A 6,799-nucleotide genomic window follows, 5' to 3' on the forward strand; every position below is an offset into this window, starting at 1 on the left:
TACCACTGTAATGTGGTGCACTCAAAACCAAAGTGGACTCAACTAATTGTCAGGCAGATTATAGGGGGTAGAATGGAGAATACCAGATCTTCTTCCTTAGGGCAGTACTGGGTATACAGATGCTTTTCCTTTTATTTTTATATAAAATCTTGTAACGTGTTAAAGAAATGTGTGTCCAAAGGCATTGAGAAAGATGATGTGAGGAGAAAGAAATAACTCAGTGTTCCTTTTATGATATACTAGTATGATATATTTTGTGATATAGCCTGGAAGTAGTACTATATATCATATAATAGTATAAGGGAACAAGAGAACCACAGTAGGGGTCTTGAATTCTCCAAAGGCAGGATAAGAGCATTTGCCCTACCAAAGAAACTGGCTTAATATTTGCACTTATTTCGACTGATTTATTTTTTTTCTAGGTTAGTCAATGACATTTAACAAAGAGAAACTCACCTCAGAATATTCAACAGCACAGGTGTGACAGAGGACACACAATTTCCAATCCATTTTCTACCTGAGACAGTCTTCCAATTTCAAGGCAATGGCTGTAATTGCTGAATTTCTGACTTGGTTTAAGAGCAGCTATATTTTGCCAAATCTATGACTAGTAGTTAAATTTATCCATTTGTTTTCCTTTTGTCATGCTTTTATTGATAATTGAAACAAAGAAAAAAATATATATTTTTTTGATTTTTCTATTTAGGCAAGTAAATAGAAAATTTTCAGATCAAATGGATTTTTATTGTGCTGCAAAAACAGGTTTATACACAGTTCTAATTATGGATAGAAAAGGCCTTTAACTTGTTAATTAATTTAAAATTTTAATGTAATGGAGAAGTCACTGGAACAGAATATTGTTTGTCTAACAATTAGTTTTCCTCCTCATTAAGTAATGTATGCTCAATTCCTATCTGAAATTGTCTTGATTCAATTTGCAGCCAATGGAATTTGTTTTCACTGTTTAAGAGCCTTCTATTACTTTAATTCTGTTCCCCATAAGCATAGTTATAATTTATGACCATGGCAATACAATCTTCCTCTATTGCCTTTAGTCAGCTTTCAAAAACAGTATCAACTTTAGCTCTATCACTGAAGCCAAGAGATGCAAAAGGATGTAGAGTATAAGAACAAAATATGTTTAAACTATGTCCTTTCTGACCAAAAAGTAAATCTCCAAATAATTCTTTTCAGTCTTCTGTGCTTAACTATCTACTGAAAAAGGCAGAAAATCATCTTTGTTATAATGCTCTTCTATTCATTTTCATTATTCTCTTTTTCTTCATCAGTATCTTCTAAGGAGAGCCTTCACTTTGACATACTAGCTTATAAATCCTTGTTTCTTTAAAATGTAATAGGGTTTTGTTTTGTTTTGTTTTGTTTTTCCTTGTTAAAAAAGGAAAAAAGAACCAAAATAATGGTATAGAAGTATCAGTAAAGTAAAAGTCATTTTTGCCTTTACTCTGGTTTCATGTTAGAAAAAAAATAATTCTGTCCTTTAACTACTGTAATGTAATGAGAGAATTGTTTTTGACATTACAAGATGGAAAGATATAAAGTGCCCTAAAAATGAAAGGGGAGAAAAGATCATATATAAATGGAAATGGTGTGAGGAGAGGGAGTCGAGTTTAATGGATTGACCATTTATAGTGAAGTCATATGAAAAAGGTGGATCTTTACAAGTAATGAAAGAGGCTTGATTGAAATAATTTGGACTGATGAAATCTTTGCTGTTGTCATTTTTTTTATAGGTAAAGATTCCTTGATGACAACACAAATGAAGACCCACCACATGTTCTTTACAGGAGACCATATAGTAGTCTATGGAAGATCTCTCTGTCTTTTCTGTCACAGCAGCTCCGTTGTATTTTAAGTACACAGTGGTCAATAAGAGAGAAAACATTTCTTAACCCTAGACTTATTCTTTTAGACATAGGGAAATGCATTGGTAAGTCTGCCGGTGAGTCTGCTCACATTGTGTCCATCTGCTGGCTGAAAAATGAGAGCTTGTGTGTTTGGCTTTGTGCGTCTAATTTTACACGCCCTTTGGTTTTATTCCAAGTACTTCATGTGCAATATTTCCTGCCAGGAAAAATGAAATATTCAATGTTGGACAAAAAAAAAAAAAAAAACTTTAAAAAGAAAAAAATAAATTATACATCATACATGATTTGCTCCTTAGTTTTAAGATTTAGCAATAAATTGAAAAACAAGTTATGTTCAATTTGCATAAATACTTGAATCTCTTTTCTGCATTACCTTCTTCTGCCACTGTTTGAAGAGACCAAAAAGCCAGAAGAAAGACCAATACCTGTTTATGCCTCCTGGGTATCTCATTGTAGGACAGCAGTATGCACCTAAAGGAGAAAGAGAAATTTCTGTTCCTTTCAAATGGTTTGGCACTGTGATGAAAAAACAGAGTTTTTGTAATCCTCTCAACAATATATTTTAAATTGTATTTCCTACTGTTTGTGATGATGTTCAGTACTTTAAAACCTTCAGATATAAAATATTTAATAATATAGTATTATTTGTTTGACTAATCATGAAGATTTTATTGACAATTGAATTTATTATTATTGATCTGAAGTCCCTAAGTGTGGTGTATTCAGGTCATTCTGTCTTTGTCTTGTGTCTATCAAGTCTATCAAAAATTAAGCGAATAACCAGTACTCAAAAGGCTTTTTTTTTTTTTTTTTTTTCCAAGGTCTTGTCTTGTAATTTCAGTTAGATTGAAATACATTAGGTTGAACAAAGGACAAAGACATTAATCATAAGCAAAGAAAATAATACACACACCCACTATAATCAGAGAGAGCAACAAAAAAAGGTTATCTTTCAGATCAGGAACTATAACAAAGTCTGAAAGAGCAGGCACTAAATGCAGAATAGAAATTCAGCTTCTGTTAGAATCACTTAGCAGGTTGGAATATCCACATGTTAAACAACTTCTATGGACAACTTGGACAACTTAGTAGTTAAGTTACACCTCTAAGACAAGATTAAAAAAATATATATATATATTTTGTCAAGCTTTAATTAGTTACTTGTGAATATTTTCATTCAATATTGCTATTTATGACTTGTACAGGAGAATGACCTCAACAGCATTATTGAAAAGATGGAAAATGATTATATCGTAGAGCGGTGTCTTTTTTCACTTTGATTTTTCTATTCTAATTAGTGTAAATGTTTTCTGGGGTTTTTATCATGGTTAAAAATAACACGGGGCATACATAAAAGAACAAAGCAGCCTTACTTTCACAGATATAGTTTAGGATGCAATGAAACAGCAAGCTCTAAAGGAACACCTGCACTGAAACCTTGCCCACCTCCTCCTACTTCTTCTCTGGCACACCGCCTGATCTGGGCTGCCAGCTCCCCTCCACAAGCAAGGACAGCTGCAAAAGAGAAAAAAATCTCATCTTCATCAAAACACTCTTTGAAACTCTTCTGAGAGTAAACATTCTTCATTTATTAACAGCTTAATGCTTTGATAAAGCTCACTTTGTTAAGTAGTTTGGCTTCCAAGAACTGCCCACGTAGATATTTGCATGAAGTTTATAAGGACTTTTCAGACAACAAGGGATTGACAGAAATATTGCTACAGGCATAGAAATAAAAACAGAGAACATATTCCTACCAGGAGAAGAGAGGAAAACTCAAAGGAAACTTATGTTCAGCAGGCTTTACCATTTTCTGAATTATCATAGCCCCCTCTGTATGGAAGTGTCATTATATATAATGGTGAATAGCTTTGCACTTGATTTGGAGTAACTCAATGAAAAGTTTATTACAATACATGCTGATATAACTACAAGAATACAAAAACACAATAAACATTTCAAAGCTAGTGCAACTCCAAGTGATGGTCAATTACATGCCAAGGGGGGGAAAGGAAACAGAACTGGAAATATTGCCTAATTATAATTTTTGTAACTAGACGGTTTAGCATGTAATTTCTCCTAACAGCAGCAACAGGAGACTAACGTTAAGTATTATAAGAGTTCATGAATAACAAGTTCTTAGATACGATATTATAAACCATTGATATCTGTCTTCAAAACAGGTTGTGAAGTAATGTACACCTTGTTCTCATAGTGAAGCTGAGAAGTTGAAATGATATGTATATATACATATAGAGAGGTCAATATATAATATATAGATATCAATATATAATATCTACGATGCATATTAATATAGAACTATAAATTAACAAATTAATTATAAAATTAATAGAAGAATATTATATATTTATTTATCTTGTTGGGAATTAGTTCCTAAATTTTCCATGACACAGCCCACTTGTTCTTACCTTTGTGTTTCATTAAATATTTTACAGAGAATGGTTGAAAAGAAATTTGGTAGAAAACAAACATTTCATTTGGTAGAAACCAGACTTTTTTTTTGTGGGAAACAAAGTTAAAAATACTTTTTTTTTTTTCTGTTTTTGTTGTTTGTTTAATTGCAAGAACTTTCTAATAACTTGCTTAGTACTTAGAAAATATATTTTTTTGAAGTAGTGCCAGAACAAGACATGCACACAAACTTAAACACAGAAGGTTCTCTCTGAACACCAGAAGCAGTTCTTTCCTGTGAGGATAACTGAGCACTGCCAAAGGCTGCCCAGTGAAGTTGTGGAGTCTCCCTCCTTGGAGGTAACAAAAACCTGTTTTGATATGGTTCTGGGCAACCTAGAATCAATCAAATCAAATCAAACCAAATCAAATCAATTTGAATTGAATAGTTTACTCGAAAGAGACTTTCAAAGACCATCTAGTCCAACTGCCTGACCTCTTCGGAGCTAACCAAAGCATATTATTGAGGGCACTATCCAAATAACTCTGAAAGGAGGGTGTCAATCACCTCACTAGGATGCCTGTTAGAGTGTTTGACCACCCTCACAGTAAAGAAATTTTTTCCTAATGTGAAGTCTGAAACTTCTCTGGTGCAACTTTGTGCTGTTCCCATGCATCCTTGTCATCAGTTACCAGGGAGAAAGGATCAGAATCTTCTCAACTTCCCTTCCTCAGGAACTTGTTGAGAGCATGTGGTAGTTTTAATCAGGTTGGCCAGCTGAGTTCCACTATGGCCGCTCTCTCCCTTTTCCCTCCTCCCAGAGGAAAATATGACACAAAAAGCTTGAGGTTTGAGAAGGTCACATGGAAGCACAGAGAGAAAGGGAAAAAAAAAAAAAAAAAAAAAAAAGAGTTATTCTCTACTTCCCATTAATGAGCAATGTTTGGCCACATCCTGGGAAGCAGGAACTCAAAACACATACTGGTTGTTTAGGAGGACAACCCCTTCCCACACAAGAGCCTTTTTCCCTGGCCATTTTTGTTGCTGAGTGTGACATCAGGTGTTATGGAATATCCCTCAGGTTGGTTTAGGTCAGCTGCCCTGGCGATATCCCCTCCCCATCACTTGCCCACCCCCAGCCTGCTGGCTCTTGGGGGCTTGGAGTGAGTCCTGATGCTGTGCTAGTACTATGCAGACACAACACTGGAGTGATACCAGTGCTGTTCCAGCTACGAGTGCAGAGCACAGCACTACATGGGCAGGGAAAGGTGACTCCATCCCAGACAGACCCAGCACAGAGCAATGTGGTCACCTGTTAGCCTCCTTTTCTCCAGACTAGACAGCCAAAGTGTCCTCAGCCTCTCCTGCTCTAGCTAACTCCACTTCAGAAGGAGGTTGGACCAGATGATCTCAAGATATCCCTTGCAGCCTCAGCTGTTCTCTGATTCTGTGAAATTCCTACTGGCATGAGAATAGCAGCTGGGGTACAGGAGATGGTATCCATCCACCAAGGTAAACAACGCTATAGGACTGAGTATCCTAAGCACATTTTCTTGGAAATTAGCACTTTGCTAGTGGTGGGTTAAGTACAAACCATTTTATGAGACCCAGCAATGTGATAAGTAATTAACTGTAGTTTACTTAATTGAAACTAGCTCAACTGTTATGAGAAATACATTGATGTGAAGAGATTTCTATGGAGAACCTTACACAGAACAGATTCATAGCTGTTTACAAGACCTAAGGTTTTTCAACATAAGAGATATTTTAAATTGATGTTGATGAAATTACCCTTATCTAAACATATGTTGTTAACAATTCCTGATTAAATGAATTAATCACTTCTGTTAAAGTTAACAGCTTTCCCCTGTTCATTCACCTTCCCCCCAGATTCCCCCCCCCCCAAAAAAAAAAAGAATTAATTAATTAATTAAGTTTTATTTATGTGGAAAAGCATTATATTTGTAGCACAGCTGTGCCCAAGTTACCTGATTTCATAGAGAGATAGTGTTTTCTTAATTAATGTAATATCCCTCATAACTAAAGGATACTTATTGGGGTTGTAGTAAATATTGATCTGAACTAAATTTTAATTTAAAATATAATAGGCTAAACATTTTTGAGAGAATAAAAATATATTAATATAGCACTCATTGATTTCCTAGAAATATATGTGTGTGTATGTATATACACATATATATATATATACACATACAGGTTAAATAATATAAATAATGATGAAGTATTTGATTTTCATACCTATAACTAGAAAACAAACAAACAAAAACAAAGCAAAGTTTGATTTATTGGTTAAAAGATACACTCAGTAGAAAAAATTTATGGTGTCTTTTCTTTCCTGGAAAGAGGGATCATAGTTATTTTATAGCTTTCACTGTCAAAATATGAAATCTTGTTCATCCAGCATTTATACAGCTTTTAAGTCTTCTACAGATAGAACCAACTATTTTAATAATTTAGCACACTACTTGTGTTTTTTTTT

General features: G+C 34.3%; 1 long non-coding RNA gene across 1 annotated transcript; it reads right to left on the reverse strand.

The window, feature by feature from the left end:
- Positions 1 to 309: 309 nt before the first annotated feature.
- Positions 310 to 6,017, reverse strand: LOC137850160 (uncharacterized). Its single transcript, XR_011092310.1, has 4 exons — positions 5,612 to 6,017; positions 3,260 to 3,401; positions 2,312 to 2,357; positions 310 to 2,082 (listed from the first exon to the last, which is right to left on the reverse strand). It is a non-coding gene; the product is annotated as an uncharacterized lncRNA (long non-coding RNA).
- Positions 6,018 to 6,799: the final 782 nt, after the last annotated feature.

Source organism: Anas acuta, chromosome 1 (assembly GCF_963932015.1).
Source record: "Anas acuta chromosome 1, bAnaAcu1.1, whole genome shotgun sequence".
NCBI lineage: Eukaryota > Metazoa > Chordata > Aves > Anseriformes > Anatidae > Anas > Anas acuta.